The sequence below is a fragment of the Entelurus aequoreus genome, linkage group LG11 (genome assembly GCF_033978785.1).
Source record: "Entelurus aequoreus isolate RoL-2023_Sb linkage group LG11, RoL_Eaeq_v1.1, whole genome shotgun sequence".
Classification (NCBI taxonomy): domain Eukaryota; kingdom Metazoa; phylum Chordata; class Actinopteri; order Syngnathiformes; family Syngnathidae; genus Entelurus; species Entelurus aequoreus.
Window position 1 is genome coordinate 8387135 of NC_084741.1, and position 17352 is coordinate 8404486.

The following is a 17352-nucleotide window of genomic DNA, read 5'->3' on the forward strand; positions in this document are numbered from 1 at the left end:
GCATAGCAGTCTCAAATGCAGATAGAAACTAAATTTAAAAAAAAACCTGACTGGATGGATAGACAGAAGATCAATAATACTATTAAACCATGAACATGTAAATACACGATTAATAATATTCAGCTTGGCGAAGCTAAAAAAAAACAGAAGCTAACCTAGCAACGTAGCCAACGTGATAGCATCAGTCTGAAATGCAGATAGAAACTAAATTTAAAAAAACCCTGACTAGATGGATAGACAGAAGATCAATAATACTATTAAACCATGAACATGTAAATGCACGATTAATAATATTCCGCTTGGCGAAGCTAAAAAAACAGAAGCTAACCTAGCAACGTAGCCAACGTGATAGCATCAGTCTCAAATGCAGATAGAAACTAAATTAAAAAAAACCCTGACTGGATGGATAGACAGAAGATCAATAATACTATTAAACCATGAACATGTAAATACACGATTAATAATATTCCGCTTGGCGAAGCTAAAAAAACAGAAGCTAACCTAGCTGCGTAGCTAACTTAGATGCGGCGGCGGGCGTTGTACGCTTTTGACGACACCCCGGCCGCCATCAGAGTCGGCAAGAAACATATATTTCCCCAAAGTTACGTACGTCACATGCACATATCGACACGCACGTACGGGCAAGCGATCAAATGTTTGGAAGCCAAAGCTAGACTCACCGTAGTGCGTCTGCTCTCCTGCTCAAAACACAACACAACCTCCTGGTGTTGGTGTTGCTGTAGTCCGCCGCTCCACCGGCTCCAACTTTCTTATTTGCAGTCTCCAGTGTCCATTAAACAAATTGCTCAATCACTTTATTAACAAGCGGTAACTGGCTGTAGTTCAAAAAGTAACGCACACACATACACGAGCTGCTGTTAGCCAAAAGTCTCGCTCACACACAGTCAAGTTCTCCGCCAACTCACTCGCGCATGCGCGTTCCCCAAACCCTTAAAGACACAGTACACTAATGCAAATATCACAGATATTACAGTATTGTACTTAGCCACTAAGACACCGATCCATCCCACCTACAACGTTCTTCTTTGCAGCCTCCATTGTTCATTAAACAAATTGCAAAAGATTCACCAACACAGATGTCCAGAATACTGTGGAATTTTGAGATGAAAACCGAGCTTTTTGTATTGGATTCAATGGTGTCCCAATACTTCCGTTTCAAGGATTGACGTCACGCGCATACGTCATCATCCAAAGACGTTTTCAACCGGAAGTTTAGCGGGAAATTTAAAATGTTACTTTATAAGTTAACCCGGCCGTATTGGCATGTGTTGCAATGTTAAGATGTCATCATTGATATATAAACTATCAGACTGCGTGGTTGCTAGTAGTGGCTTTCAGTAGGCCTTTAAGTAAATAAAATACTGGTTTTGTTCCCTGGCCGTTTGACCTCCCAAACAAATGTCAGTCCTAAAGACCTGGGGCCGTACTTATCAAGCTTCTTAGAATGACTCCTAAGAACTCTGCTAAGAGTTGACTTAAGAGTAAATAAATTCTTGGCTGAAAGCTGCACTTAAAAGTTAGTTATCAAGCGTCTTACTCACACTTTCAGCGAAGTGTAGGACTGAATCTTAAGTGTCACACTCAGAGCTGAATTACGACATTACTATGTGCCGTAAACGCAATTTTAGGTGACGTCATTTCTGCGTCCATAGAAATGACCAATCACGGAATGGAATCCGTTGTCTAAGAATAAAGAAATATCTTGGAAATATTTAAGTGGACAATGGGAGTGTATATTTTGACAATAAACTACAAAATAATACAAAACAAACTAGTCCCCGCCGGCACTCACGCTACCGCTCCCTCTCTTCTCTCGCCCACACACTCACTGACGTCACTCACCTCACGGCCACACACATACGCTACTGTCATAACATTTTCTTTCCAATTCATTAATTAGCCAACTAATTTGAAACTGGTGTGGGTGGCTCTATATATACTAGCCCACTGCAGACACATGCAGAAATCAACAAGGAATCGAAAAGTATTAAATCTGTGACAAAAATAATATCCACTCTGTCCAAACGATACCGTTTGATCAGCTGCTCGTCATCAAAAAAAAAAAAACATTGTTCCGTTCCCTGAACGTTGGCGCACGTCTCTCTCGCCTCAGTGCCATCCCCTGCTGGCAACTCCTAACCACTTAAGACACCTCTGAAGGTCTCTTAAATATCGTGGAGAGTAGGAGTGATTCTTAGACTTAAGAACGTTGCTAAAAAGCTTTTATTCTTAAGTTTGAGAGTAGGACTAAATTTCGCAAATTCTCAGGACTTAAGTGTAAAATGGCACTCTAAGAAGCTTGATAAGTACGGCCCCTTGAGAAGGACTCTGGAGAAATCAGATGGAAGACAGGCTAACATTAAAAGCACTTTTCCATCGGGATATTGAAAATGAGAGCATCACTTTATGACCCCGTGAGGATGCAGTGATGAATGGGCTGCAGTGTAAACACTTTTGCTGTTCATGTGACACTGGCAGGCTTTTGGTGAAGATTGTTGTCCCGCCATCCTCGTCCTGCCGCTTTGGAAGGTGCGGTGTCAGCTTACCTTTTGCCTTATTTATTTTTTTTTTTTATTGCTTACAGCGCCAGAAAAGGCTGGGGTCGACCGTCAAGGTCGCGGGTAATGCAAAGATTCGCTCCGGGGTTGCGCGGGGCAACGCTTTCAATGTCACGCACACGCTTTTTTCTGTGAGAACGGCTACTCTGTAAACAAGACAACGAATGGAAAGTGGATCCTTTTCCAGCTGCCGGAGGAACTTTGAAGGTTTCAGATAGGCGATGGGTTGGGTTTGGTCTACCTGATTGATTTGAAAGTGGAAAATGTGACATTACGGTGAGGAATATACCTCGCCTTCACGCTAAAAATGGCAGAAATTACACTTGATTTCCCTTGAAATCCAACAACACCAAAGTTTTGGGAGAAAAATATGCAGAAAACAAACATTATCCAACAAGGAGCAGCTGAAATGAAATGTTTTTATTTAAACGGGGATAGCAGATCTATTCTATGTGTCATACTTGATCATTTCGTGATATTGCCATATTTTTGCTGAAAGGATTTAGTAGAGAACAACGACAATAAAGTTCACAACTTTTGGTCGCTGATAAAAAAAAGCCTTGCCTGTACCGATCACAATCCCCCGTTGTTTACAATGGAGCGAGAGAGATTGGGACCGAGAAAGTGACGATTACCCCATTAATTTGAGCGAGGATGAAAGATTCGTGGATGAGGAATGTTAGAGTGAAGGACTACAGGCAGTGCAGGGTGTATCTTTTTTCGCTCTGACCGTAACTTAGGTACAAGTGTTCATTGGATTCCACACTCTCCTTTTTCTATGTGGATCACGGATTTGTATTTTAAACCACCTGGGATACTATATCCTCTTGAAAATGAGAGTCGAGAACGCGAAATGGACATTCACAGTGACTTTTATCTCCACGACAATACATCGTTGACGCACTTTAGCTACGGAGCTAACGTGATAGCATCGGTCTCAAATGCAGATAGAAACAACATTTTAAAAAAACCCTGACTGGAAGGATAGACAGAAGATCAACAATACTGTTAAACCATGAACATGTAAATACACGGTTAATAATTTCCAGCTTGGCGAAGCTTATTAATTGAAGCTAACTTAGCTACGTAGCTAACGTGATAGCATCAGTCTCAAATGCAGATAGAAACAAAATTTTAAAAAACCCTGACTGGAAGGATAGACAGAAGATCAACAATACTATTAAACCATGAACATGTAAATACACGGTTAATAATTTCCAGCTTGGCGAAGCTTAACAATTGAAGTTAACTACGGAGCGGCGGCGGCAGCGGCGGGCGTTGTCGCTTTCGACGACACCCCGGCCGCCATCACCAAAGTTACGTATGTGACATGCACATAGCGACACGCACGTACGGGCAAGCGATCAAATGTTTGGAAGCCAAAGCTGTACTCACGGTAGCGCGTCTGCTATCTAGCTCAAACACAACACAACCTCCTGGTTGTGTTGCTGCAGCCAGCCGCTAATACACCGATCCCACCTACAACTTTCTTATTTGCAGTCTCCATTGTTCATTAAACAAATTGCAAAATATTCACCAACACAGATGTCCAGAATACTGTGGAATTGTTCGATGAAAACAGAGCAGTTTCTATGGTGACACATTGGGTACGAATGCTTCCGTTGCCGTCGTGACATCACGCGCATACGTCATCATACAAAGGAGTTTTTCAACCGGAAGTTTAGCGAGAAATGTAAAATGGCACTTTATAAGTTAACCCGGCCGTATTGGCATGTGTTGCAATGTTAAGATTTCATCATTGATATATAAACTATCAGACTGCGTGGTTGGTAGTAGTGGCTTTCAGTAGGCCTTTAAGTGTTTTTCTGACTATTAACTGACTGACTACAAACTAAGCTTCTTTTAACACTTGTCTAAAAATCTGAAGCACGACCACAAAATGTTTTTTTATTATTGTATATTTTGTGTGTGTATTTTTCAAGGATATATCTATTGTATTATTTTTCATAATTAAGTACTATTAATAGTAAGACTATAATTAAGGGTCAAAAGTTAAGGATGGTGATAGTTTAACCCTGGAACACGTCATTTCTATTTCCATTGCTTTCTATTTGCAAATGAGTTTTAAATGACTAATCTGATCAAATTGCAAACCCACGTTTATTTTAATATAATTTAAGTTAAATTGCTTTTGGTAGACATTGAACATACCGTTAATTTTATTTTCAGTATAACTATTACTATTATTTATGTGTGACAGCGATAGTTTGGCCCTGGAAATGACTATTTACATTGTTTTGTAGTGTTTGAAATGCTAAAAGAAGAAAAAAAAGACATAGGTTATGCATGCATTTAATTTGTATCTATATCAATACTTCTATTAAAGTGGTAATAGTTTTACCCTGGCATGGATTATTTACAATATTTTTAGGATTAAAAATGCTATGTATATATATATATATATATATATATATATATATATATATATATATATATATATATATATATATATATATATATATATATATATACATATATTATGTACATTGTTTGGACACACCTTCTCATTCAATGTGTTTTCTTTATGTTCATGACTATTTACATTGTAGATTGTCACTGAAGGCATCAAAACAATGAAAACATGTTTTGTATTCAATTTTTTTCAAAATAGCCACCCTTTGCTCTGACTACTGCTTTGCACACTCTTGGCATTCTCTCCATGAGTTTCAAGAGGTAGTCCCCTGAAATGGTTTTCACTTCACAGGTGTGCTTGAAGTTCATCGAGAGAATGCCAAGAGTGTGCAAAGCAGGACAAATACTCTACTTGTCCTTTAAAGGGCTCTATAGATAAAGTCGGTATGGTATTTGTATTGTTTAAAATGAAAAAAGAGTGTTTTATTTGTGTACGTATTTGTTTTTAATGTATTATTATAATGTCAAAGGTTCATGGTGCTGATAGTTTCACCCTGGAACAGACTATTTGTATTCCTGTCATTACCAAAAAACAAACGATCTTAAAGCTCAAATACATATTCCACATTATCAACGAAGATGTGATTATGACGTGCATTTTCATGCGCTTTAAATCGGAATACTTTACTCTGACATGTGCGGAACCTGACATGAACGGAAAGGTGTTTTATTGTTTGTGTTATGGCCCCATCTTTTGGACGAGTTTGCTCACTACAGGTGCCGAAGAAACATTGGACTTCCACTGTAAACAAACATGGATTTGTGCATTTCTGCTTGTCCGACGTGCTCACGGTATGTATTAAAAATGTTTTCTTCTCTTCACTACTTTTGTTTTACCTTTCTTTTTTAAATGAATGGAACCATGTCTGAGCAAGTTGCTTGTTTGTGAGCAGGATTATGCAAATACGAACAAACCAAATGACGGTGCAGATTTGAAACAATGTTTGCGATTTTTCATATTTCATGAGCTAACAATGCACAAGGTAAATTTCAGACATATACCGGTACTAATAAAGTACCGCAGTACTAATCAATTAAATACAGTACTATACTGCCTCTGAATAAATCAGAGGTCGACCTTTTCTAGAGCCTCGAGTTTCCACTGCACCTGCATGGACTACAGGAGTTCAATCATGTCATATATAGACCCTACTTTGTGCACAAAGAACAGGAAGAAACTGGGCCTTCTCCAAACTGGTCAAGTTTCATTTCGATCGAATGGCTAACCTAATAGTTAATAGATTCATTAATTGATTAAAAGCTGTGTAGTTTGTCTTTAGTGCAGGGGTGCCCATTATGTGGATTGCGAGCTACCGGTCGATGGTGGAGGGTGTGTCAGTCGATCGCCAGCCAGGCATTAAAAAAACAGACCTAAGAATTAGCGATGATCAATTTTCACCAAGACGTCACTTTTGTCACTTGATTGACATTCACGCCACCCGAGGGTCTTGTGAGATGACGCTGGCTGCTGCCAGATCATTATCAATCAATCAATCAATCAATCAATCAAAGTTTACTTATATAGCCCTAAATCACGAGTGTCTCAAAGGGCTGCACAAGCCACAACGACATCCTCGGTTCAGATCCCACATCAGGGCAAGAAAAAACTAAACCCAATGGGATGACAATGAGAAACCTTGGAAGTGACCGGTGCAATGGACGTCGAGTGGATCTAGCATAATATTGTCAGAGTCCAGTCCATAGTGGATCTAACATAATAGTGTGAGAGTCCAGTCCATAGTGGATCTAACATAATAGTGTGAGAGTCCAGTCCATAGTGCATCTAACATAATAGTGGGAGTCCAGTCCATAGTGGATCTAACATAATAGTGTGAGAGTCCAGTCCATAGTGGATCTAACATAATAGTGTGAGAGTCCAGTCCATAATGGATCTAACATAATAGTGAGAGTCCAGTCCATTGTGTATCTAACATAATAGTGAGTCCAGTCCATAGTGGATCTAACATAATATTGTGAGAGTCCAGTCCATAGTGGATCTAACATAATAGTGTGAGAGTCCAGTCCATAGTGGATCTAACATAATAGTGTGAGAGTCCAGTCCATAGTGGATCTAACATAATAGTGTGAGAGTCCAGTCCATAGTGGAACTAACATAATAGTGTGAGAGTCCAATCCATAGTGGATCTAACATAATAGTGTGAGAGTCCAGTCCATAATGGATCTAACATAATAGTGAGAGTCCAGTCCATTGTGTATCTAACATAATAGTGAGTCCAGTCCATAGTGGATCTAACATAATATTGTGAGAGTCCAGTCCATAGTGGATCTAACATAATAGTGTGAGAGTCCAGTCCATAGTGGATTTAACATAATAGTGTGAGAGTCCAGTCCATATTGGGGCCAACAGGAGATCATCTTGAGTGGAGACAGGTCAGCAGCGCAGAGACGTCCCCAGAAAATAAACAGATCAACTGGTCTAATTATTAAGAAAAAATGACCGACAGGAAGGCGAGAAACACTTTATTTCAAAAGACTCTCGCGCCGTACCTGTTGTCATAACTCTAAAGACCGACTGCGCAGTTCCTATCTTCACAATAAAAGCCCTGCTTCATCCTGCCTGCGCTAACAAAATAAGAGTCCCAGAAAGCTGGCGCGCACAAGCTAGCGAGCTACGGAGTTTGCCGCCAATGTATTTCTTGTAAAGTGTATAAAAATGAGTATGGAAGCTGGACAAATAAGATGGCAAAAAGCAAGCACTTTCATGTGGTATTGGACTCCTCCATTTGAAAATGTGGGCGTTATCATCACTACTGTCTGATTCCAATCAATGCAAGTCCTCAAAATCAGCTAATACACCAACTTATATTCTTGTCTTCGTGAAAGAAAGGAATCTAAAGATGCTTGTATGATCATTAAACACATTTAACTTGTTGACAAAAACATCTCTTTCATAAATAAATCAATATAAATGATACATATGAATGAGGTAGATCACCTCCACTTGGTCAATTGAAAATTGACCAAGGTCAATTGAAAATTGACCAAGGGTGTTTACTGCTGGCCCAAATTGTATGGCTGTGAGTAAAATAAGTGTCTCAGTCACCAGAAGGACTAAAGTGAATGTCAGGAATGTGTATTAGTAATCAGAAATGGGAGTTATGTAGTGTTTGCAAGCAGCTTTACGCCTCCTTGTCAAGCCTGCAGGCCTGGTTTTACAATTGAAATGATAATAGCGATAGCCTTATTTATGTACATTCAGACATTATTACTTCCTTACCTGGCGGAACACTTAATTGTTTCTATCCATTCATGGTGGCGAGCGTGCGTAAGAGCAGTCACACGGCCAGTCAATTGCAGTGTTTGTTTGCCCCCAGCGTCGGCCTGAATAAGCTGTCTCTGGCATTGTTTTGATTCCAGCCTCTGCTCCGCCGCGCCGCCCGCCTCAGATTGTCCATGAAGTGGGCTGAGAAAACGAGTGCGGCCCAGCCAGTCCTGCAATCTTCACTGAGCTGAAATAAATTGCTTTCATTTTGGCCCCGGCTCCCCTTTTGTTATAATGTGACAAGGCTACTGATTAGACGAGAGAGGGATCAATAAACTGTCACGCTTGTGGCTCAAAAGCAGCATGGGGACTTTTTTTCCCCCCCTCCCTTCTTCTCTCCACTCTGTCGCTGGCTGGAGTTCACATTTAACAGCCGTGTTGGAAGGGACACTTGGGAACGAGCAGTTAGCCTTGGATAAAGATGGCGCTCGTTCTGCACCTGAACTGGTGGCTTACCTGCGTACTCTGCTTTTCTCTTACAGTCTTGAATAAACTGGTTAAAGGCCTACTGAAATGAATTTTTTTTATTCAAACGGGGATAGCAGATCTATTCTTTGTGTCATACTTGATCATTTCGCGATATTGCCATATTTTTGCTGAAAGGATTTAGTATAGAACAACAACGATAAAGATCGCAACTTTTGGTATCTGACAAAAAAAAAGCCTTGCCCCTACCGCAAGTAGCGTGACGTAGTCAGCTGAACATTTCCGCAAAGTTCCCTATTGTTTACAGTGATGGCGGCCAGAGGTAAGAGCGATTCGGACCGAGAAAGTGACGATTTCCCCATTAATTTGAGCGAGGATGAAAGATTTGTGGATGAGGAACGTTAGAGTGCAGTTCAAGACATATCTTTTTTGGCTCTGACCGTAACTTAGGTACAAGCTGGCTCATTGAATTCCACACTCTCTCCTTTTTCTATTGTGGATCACGGATTTGTATTTTAAACCACCTCGTATACTATATCCTCTTGAAAATGAGAGTCGAGAACGCGAAATGGACATTCACAGTGACTTTTATCTCCACGACAATACATCGGTGAAACACTTTAGCTACGAGCTAACGTGATAGCATCGTGTTTTAACTGCATATAGAAACAAAAAAAATAAACCCCTGACTGGAAGGATAGATAGAAAATCAACAATACTATTAAACCGTGGACATGTAACTACACGGTTAATGCTTTCCAGGCTGGCGTAGGTTAACAATGCTGTGCTAACGACGCCATTGAAGCTAACTTAGCAACCGGACCTCACAGAGCTATGCTAAAAACATTAGCTCTCCACCTATGCCAGCCAGCGCTCATCTGCTCATCAACACCCGTGCTCACCTGCGTTCCAGCGATCGACGGTGCAACGAAGGACTTCACCCAATCACAGATGCGGTTGGCGGCCCGGAGACGTAGGAAGTCAAGGTGAGGTCGCCGGTTAGCGCGTCTGCTCTCCAACAAAGTCCTCCGGTTGTGTTGCTGTAGTCCGATGCTAATACCCCGATCCCACTTTCAACTTTCTTCTTTGCAGCCTTCATTGTTCATTAAACAAATTGCAAAAGATTCACCAACACAGATGTCCAGAATACTGTGGAATTATGAAATGAAAACAGAGCTTCTTGTATAGGATTCTACAGGGTACCAATACTTCCGTTTAACTGACTACGTCACGCGCATACGTCATCATACCGAGACGTTTCAGCCGGATATTTTAAAATTTAACTTAGTTTTCTCATGGTGTACAGTAAGCGACTACCTTTAGACTCTCTCTTTGTTTCCTCTCCGTGCCTTGACCCCCTGTCTTCTCCCATGTGCCCGCAGTGTTTTGCCTTCCCGGATCTCGACCACCTCGCATGGACTTGAACTCTGACGCTCCTCTCAGCCCCACGGACCCCGCTTGTATCCCGGATCATCTGCCTGCCCCCTGGACTTCCTCGTATCTCTTCAACACTTTGGTAACACACATTCCAGTTAAATACTACACATAGTATTACACCATACACACCCTTGGATCTAGTTCACACTCCATTTCCTTAGTTTATTAAATTAGTATTGTTTGTTATTATTATATATATTGAATATATATATATATATATAAAATAAATAATTGTACATACTTCCCCCTGGTGCCTGTTTGCCGTCACCTCCCCTTTAGTCCAAACATAACACCTGCCTTCTTAAGCCTGCACAACCTACCATCCCTCGCCGGAATATAATCTTCTGTTACCTTTTGTAAGCACCCAGTGTCGGGCTTCCATCCCGCGAACTCGCTCTTCACCTGTGACTTCCTTTTTCCCGTTGTGTCTGATATTCCTGTTGTCTTCCCGCAGCGCTTCCTGTGTTCTCCTGTGATCCCCTGTTGTTCCCCTTGCTTCCAGGACTGCCCTTTTGGATTCTCGACCTCCCGCCTGGACACGTACCTCCTCGACGCCTCTCGCTCGCCCTGTATCATCTGCCTGCCCAACGGACTGTCTTCCTGCCTTGTCCCTCCTCTCGCCCAACACAACACTAGGTAACACACACTACAGCTAATCACACACATAGCCACACACCACATACACTTTTGGATTTAGTTCACACTCCATTTCCTTAGTTTATATTATTATTTGATTGTTATGTATATTACCTACTCAGTGGCGTAGTGGTTAGAGTGTCCGCCCTGAGATCGGTAGGTTGTGAGTTCAAACCCCGGCCGAGTCATACCAAAGACTATTAAAAAAAATGGGACTCAGGGTTGGAATTGGGGGTTAAATCACCAAAAATGATTCCCGGGCGCGGCACCGCTGCTGCCCACTGTTCCCCTCACCTCCCAGGGGGTGATCAAGGGGATGGGTCAAATGCAGAGGACAAATTTCACCACACCTAGTGGGTGTGTGACAATCATTGGTACTTTAACTTCATATATATAGTGACTATATATAATAAATACATAGAGCTACTTCCCCCTGGTGTCTGTGTCGTCATCTCCCTTCGTTAAGCATAACAGGCTCCTCCTGAACGCTTTGCAGGCTAAACCCAGACAAGACTTCACCCAGGTGTGACAGTTTTTGTTATCGAACTTTGGGGTTCAAATTGTTTTCCTCCCACAATTTCTGCTTTCTGGTGGACGGAGGATGACGCAAGATGTTAGGATTGGACGGACACGGATTCTGATCGGAAGAACACCCCGTCAATGCGTCACTTTGTAAAGCAAAGGCGTGTTACATACTTTTCCTTTAAAGGCCTACTGAAAGCCACTACTACCGACCACGCAGTCTGATAGTTTATATATCAATGATGAAATCTTAACATTGCAACACATGCCAATACGGCCGGGTTAACTTATAAAGTGCAATTTTAAATTTCCCGCTAAACTTCCGGTTGAAAACGTCTTTGTATGATGACGTATGCACGTGACGTCACTAGTTAAACGGAAGTATTGGTACACCTTTGAATCCAATACAAAAAAGCTCTGTTTTCATCTCAAAACTCCACAGTATTCTGGACATCTGTGTTGGTGAATCTTTTGCAATTTGTTTAATGAACAATGAAGACTGCAAAGAAGAAAGCTGTAGGTGGGATCGGTGTATTAGCGGCTGGCTGTAGCAACACAACCAGGAGGACTTTGACTTGGATAGCAGACGCGCTAGCCGACGCTAGCCGCCGACCGCACGGATGATCGGGTGAAGTCCTTCGTCCTTCCGTCAATCGCTGGAACGCAGGTGAGCACGGGTGTTGATGAGCAGATGAGGGCTGGCTGGCTAGGTGGATAGCTAATGTTTTTAGCATAGCTCTGTGAGGTCCGGTTGCTAAGTTAGCTTCAATGGCGTCGTTAGCAACAGCATTGTTAATCTTCGCCAAACTGGAAAGCATTAACCGTGTAGTTACATGTCCAGGATTTAATAGTATTGTTCATTTTGTGTCTATTTTTCCAGTCAGGGGTTTATTTCGACTGTTTATATTTGCATTTGAACCCGATGCTATCACGTTAGCTCCGTAGCTAAAGTGTTTCGCCAATGTATTGTCGTGGAGATAAAAGTCACTGTGAATTTCCATTTCGCGTTCTCGACTCTTATTTTCAAGAGGATATAGTATCCGAGGTGGTTTGAAATACAAATCCGTGATCCACAATAGAAAAAGGAGAAAGTGTGGAATCCAATGAACCAGCTTGTACCTAAGTTACAGTCAGAGCGAAAAAAAAGATACGTCCTGCACTGCACTATGGTCCTTCACTCTCACTTTCCTCATCCACGAATCTTTCATCCTCGCTCAAATTAATGGGGTAATCGTCGCTTTCTCGGTCCGTATCTCTCTCGCTGCTGGTGTAGACAATGGGGAAATGTGAGCAGCACTCCAGCTTGTGACGTCACGCTACTTCCGGTACAGGCAAGGCTTTTTTCGAATCAGCGACCAAAAGTTGCGAACTTTATCGTCGTTGTTCTCTACTAAATCCTTCCAGCAAAAACATGGCAATATCGCAAAATGATGAAGTATGACACATAGAATGGATCTGCTATCCCCGTTTAAATAAGAAAAATTCATTTCAGCAGGCCTCTAACAACGGCCTCGCCCGGTACATTGTGTCCCATTCGCTTCATGTCAAGAGCCAACTTAAGTCTTCTCTGGTGCGGTGAACTATTTATTTATTTTTTTTTTTTTTTTACCTCCTCCTCCTCCGTCCCTGTGGGGACTGGCGTTCATTGACAGTGAGGCTGATGAGAGCGAGCAGGTGTCCTTCCGATGCCCTCGGCACAGATATTTAACAAGTCGTAGCGCTTTGCAGAACCCAATCATAAAAGACAACAGGCAGTAATAGCTGTTGTCTCAGCATAATTGTTTAGAAAAAGGCATGTGCGCTTGATGTGCACGGCCAGGACAGATTTGCGTCGCTTGATGACTGTCCTTTTCTTTGCCGTGGAGGCGAACGCAACAGCGGGCTGCTATTTGTCATCCAATTAGGAGAATTTACTCATAAATGTCCAATACGCTTCTTTAATGATAAAGATGGGGAGATGGTAATTAATGTCTGGGAAGCAGCTGCAGCCTATCACACTTTGAACTTTTTTTTTTTTTTTCATCTCTAAATGAATCAGTGCAGTGCCTTTGGTGTAGATTAAGTTTAGCTGGTTAAGAGTACATCCTAAAGATGGTCTTTTTAACTGACTGCTGTGTTTGTTTCAAGGGCGCTGGGAGGTCTTGATTGATTGATTGATTGAGACTTTTATTAGTAGGTTGCACAGTGAAGTACATATTCCGTACAATTGACCACTAAATGGTGACACCCGAATAAGTTTTTCAACTTGTTTAAGTCGGGGTCCACTTAAATTGATTCATGATACAGATATATACTATCAGATATATACTATCATCATAATACAGTCATCACACAAGATAATCACATTGAATTATTTACATTATTTACAATCAGGGGTGTGGGGTGGGGGGGTCTTGGTATCGGTTGATCTCACTCGATGGATGATCTGTTTCGGCAGCATTACCGTATTTTTCGGACTATAAGTCACAGTTTTTTTCATAGTTTGGCCGGGCTCCAGTGCGATTTATATGTTTTTTTCCTTCTTTATTATGCATTTTCGGCAGGTGCGACTTATACTCCGAAAAATACGGTAAATCCTTATCAGAAAATTGCTAAATTGCACATTTTTTAAATGACGTTTCATGCAAATCATAATTTTCTGTTACGTGGCGTTATTTCGTGCATTTTCCACTTCCTGAAGAGTCAATTACGCATGCACCTCCTGGTACCCTAGCACCTCCAAAACCCTCAAATCTAGACTCCAAACATCCCAGAACAAGCTAGTCAGGTTACTTCTAGACCTCCACCCCAGATCCCACCTCACTCCTACCCACTTCTCCAAAGTGGGCTGGCTCAGGGTGGAGGACAGAGTTAAACAACTTGCACTGAGCCTAGTCTATAAAATCCGCTACACCTCCCTGATACCGAAGTACATGTCAAACGACTTCCTTAACGTAAATGACCGCCATAACCACAACACCAGGGGGAGCTCCACTAACCACGTTAAACCCAGATTCCGAACTAACAAAGGTCTTAACTCATTCTCTTTCTATGCCACATCAATGTGGAATGCACTCCCAACAGGTATAAAAGAAAGGGCATCTCTATCCTCCTTCAAAACCGCAATAAAAGTTCACCTCCAGGCTGCTACAACCCTAAACTAACACCCTCCCCGGATTGCTAACAATCAAATGTAAACAATCAAATGCAGATACTTTTTCTTATGCCTTCTGATCTCTCTCTCTCTCTCTCTCTCTCTCTCTCTCTCTCTCTCTCTCTCTCTCTCTCTCTCTCTCTCTCTCTCTCTCTCTCTCTCTCTCTCTCTCTATGTCCACTACTTGCTGTCCATATCCTACCCCCCCCCTCCTCCACACCCCTGATTGTAAATAATGTAAATAATTCAATGTGATTATCTTGTGTGATGACTGTATTATGATGATAGTATATATGATAGTATATATCTGTATCATGAATCAATTTAAGTGGACCCCGACTTAAACAAGTTGAAAAACGTATTCGGGTGTTACCATTTAGTGGTCAATTGTACGGAATATGTACTTCACTGTGCAACCTACTAATAAAAGTCTCAATCAATCAATCAATGCATGTGGAAGTGAAGTCCTCATTAAAACTTCGGCTTCAGGAGGTACAATGTAGATTTTCTTCCTGTTTTACGAACACTGGACTCGTCTATAGTGGTGCTCTATGGAGGGTTATTTAGGAGTACAATGCAGGATTTAGTTGTAGTACTAAGTTGGATCACAATGGACCTGAATCAAGGACCTTGCTGATGGTGGCTTCATCTACCAAGAATCTATCAGGCGGTTTGCATCTGTGAAGTGTGAAGCAGAAGCTCTAGGGAATCCGAGGCCTTGGTTCTCAGGAAAAAATTGTTTCCTTCGTGTTTGGAGTGAAGTTCTTCCTTTAAGTGGAGTATCTCAGGGGATTGTGGCATCCAAAGTTACTGTAGCAGACTTTCGAGGGGGACGTGAAAGTAGAGCCAAACCGAACTGAAGAGCTATCAGTTTCGAGTCATGCACTTACATTTGTCAAGCTATGGGTAGTGACTGGAATGTTTCATTTGACTGAAACTGGCGTCTCTTGGATAGGTTTTCAGGGCAGGGCCAGCCTGTGGCATAAACAATCTATGTAACACCATACTTTTGCAAAGATTTGAACTTTTTGCCTTTCATTTAGTTTAGCCAGTTATAAAAGACAACATCATAAAAGTTAAGATACAATCCATTTTGCTGTCAAAGTTCACAAATTAGTTTGTTTGAATCAAATTAGGAATGTGTGACACACCCCTTTGCCAAAAGGCAAAATGGTTCAATGCTCCTGGTCAGGCCCGGCCCTAACCAATCTGGCGCCCTAGGCAAGATTTTAGGAGCCCCCCCCCCCCACCCCCACCCCACACACACACACATCGGCAGTGAAGTATTACAGTCTAATAATAAAAACATATGATTTCAGGAATAAAATGAAATGATATAATATAGATGAAAAACCAAGGAGATATATGTATGATGTTAACTGATATGCAAATTAGATTAGATTCAATTTATTGTCATCATTACAGTGAAATGCTGAATAGCAGAATGCAAAGTAACAGTATAATATATTATATGAGAATGTTAACCTGGGTTCGGTGAGTCGGCCTCAGGGGTTCGGCAGAGCCTCCGCCGCGGAGGTCAAGACACACCCGACTCATCGTGTAAATAAAAACTTCTCCCTGTCTGCGTATTATGGATACCCCCAAACAATGTTCCCTCTAATTTTCCATATGTTTGAGCAAACGAAAAACTCCTTGAGCATTCGGTGGAGCACATGCACTGTGGTCACACCTGCAGCACACCTGTCCCAAACCTGACTTAAATAACAAGTTCAATGTGTTATTATTGTAATCAAATGACAGCAGTCATTTCCATGAGATTATTTTCTAATATAAGTGTTTTGGCCCACTTACAATGACTATAAAAGGTTGTTTTTCATGAGCTGTGTACTAGTATTATATGTCTGGGTGGGGGTCCTACTTTGGAAATGATGTGTACCCCTTTCAGATATCACATTTAGTTCCCACCAAAACATTCACATGTTGCACAATGAGATGTAAACATGGGATCATGTGTACATTCCTGTAACTTTCCGTTTGTAAAATATATCTTTATTAGTATTTCTTTAAAATAATAAAATCATTTTATGATTACGGTTCGGGTTTGGTGAATGCGCATATGAAACTGGTGGGGTTCGGTACCTCCAACAAGGTTAAGAACCACTGGTCTAGTGTCTGGGCTTGGACTTCAAAATAGAGCATACTTGCCAACCCTCCCGTTTTTACCGGGAGACTCCCGGTATTCAGCGCCTCTCCCGATAACCTCCCGGCAGAAATTTTCTCCCGACAAACTCCCGGTATTCAGCCGGAGCTGGAGGCCACGCCCCCTCCAGCTCAATGCGGACCTGAGTGGGGACAGCCTGTTCTCACGTCCGCTTTCCCACAATATAAACAGCTTGCCTGCCCAATGATGTCATGAATGTAGAATGATCGAGGGCGAGTTCTTGGTTTCTTATGTGGGTTTATTGTTAGGCAGTTTCATTAACGTCCTCCCAGCGCGGTAACAACACACAACAACAGCAGTCACGTTTAGTCTACCGTAAAGCAGTTCGTCTGCCGTAAACAGCAATGTTGTGACACTCTTAAACAGGAAAATACTGCCATCTACTAGATAGCCTTCAGAACACTGAAATTCAAGTATTTATTTTATTTATATGTATAATAAAATAAATATATATATATATATATATATATATATATATATATATATATATATATATATATATATATATATATATATATATATATATATATATATATAGTTAGAATTCACTGAAAGTCAAGTATATCATATATATATATATATATATATATATATATATATATATATATATATATATATATATATATATATATATATATATATATATATATATATATATATATATATATATATATATGTGTGAAATACTTGAGTTGGTGAATTCTATCTTAAATATATTCCC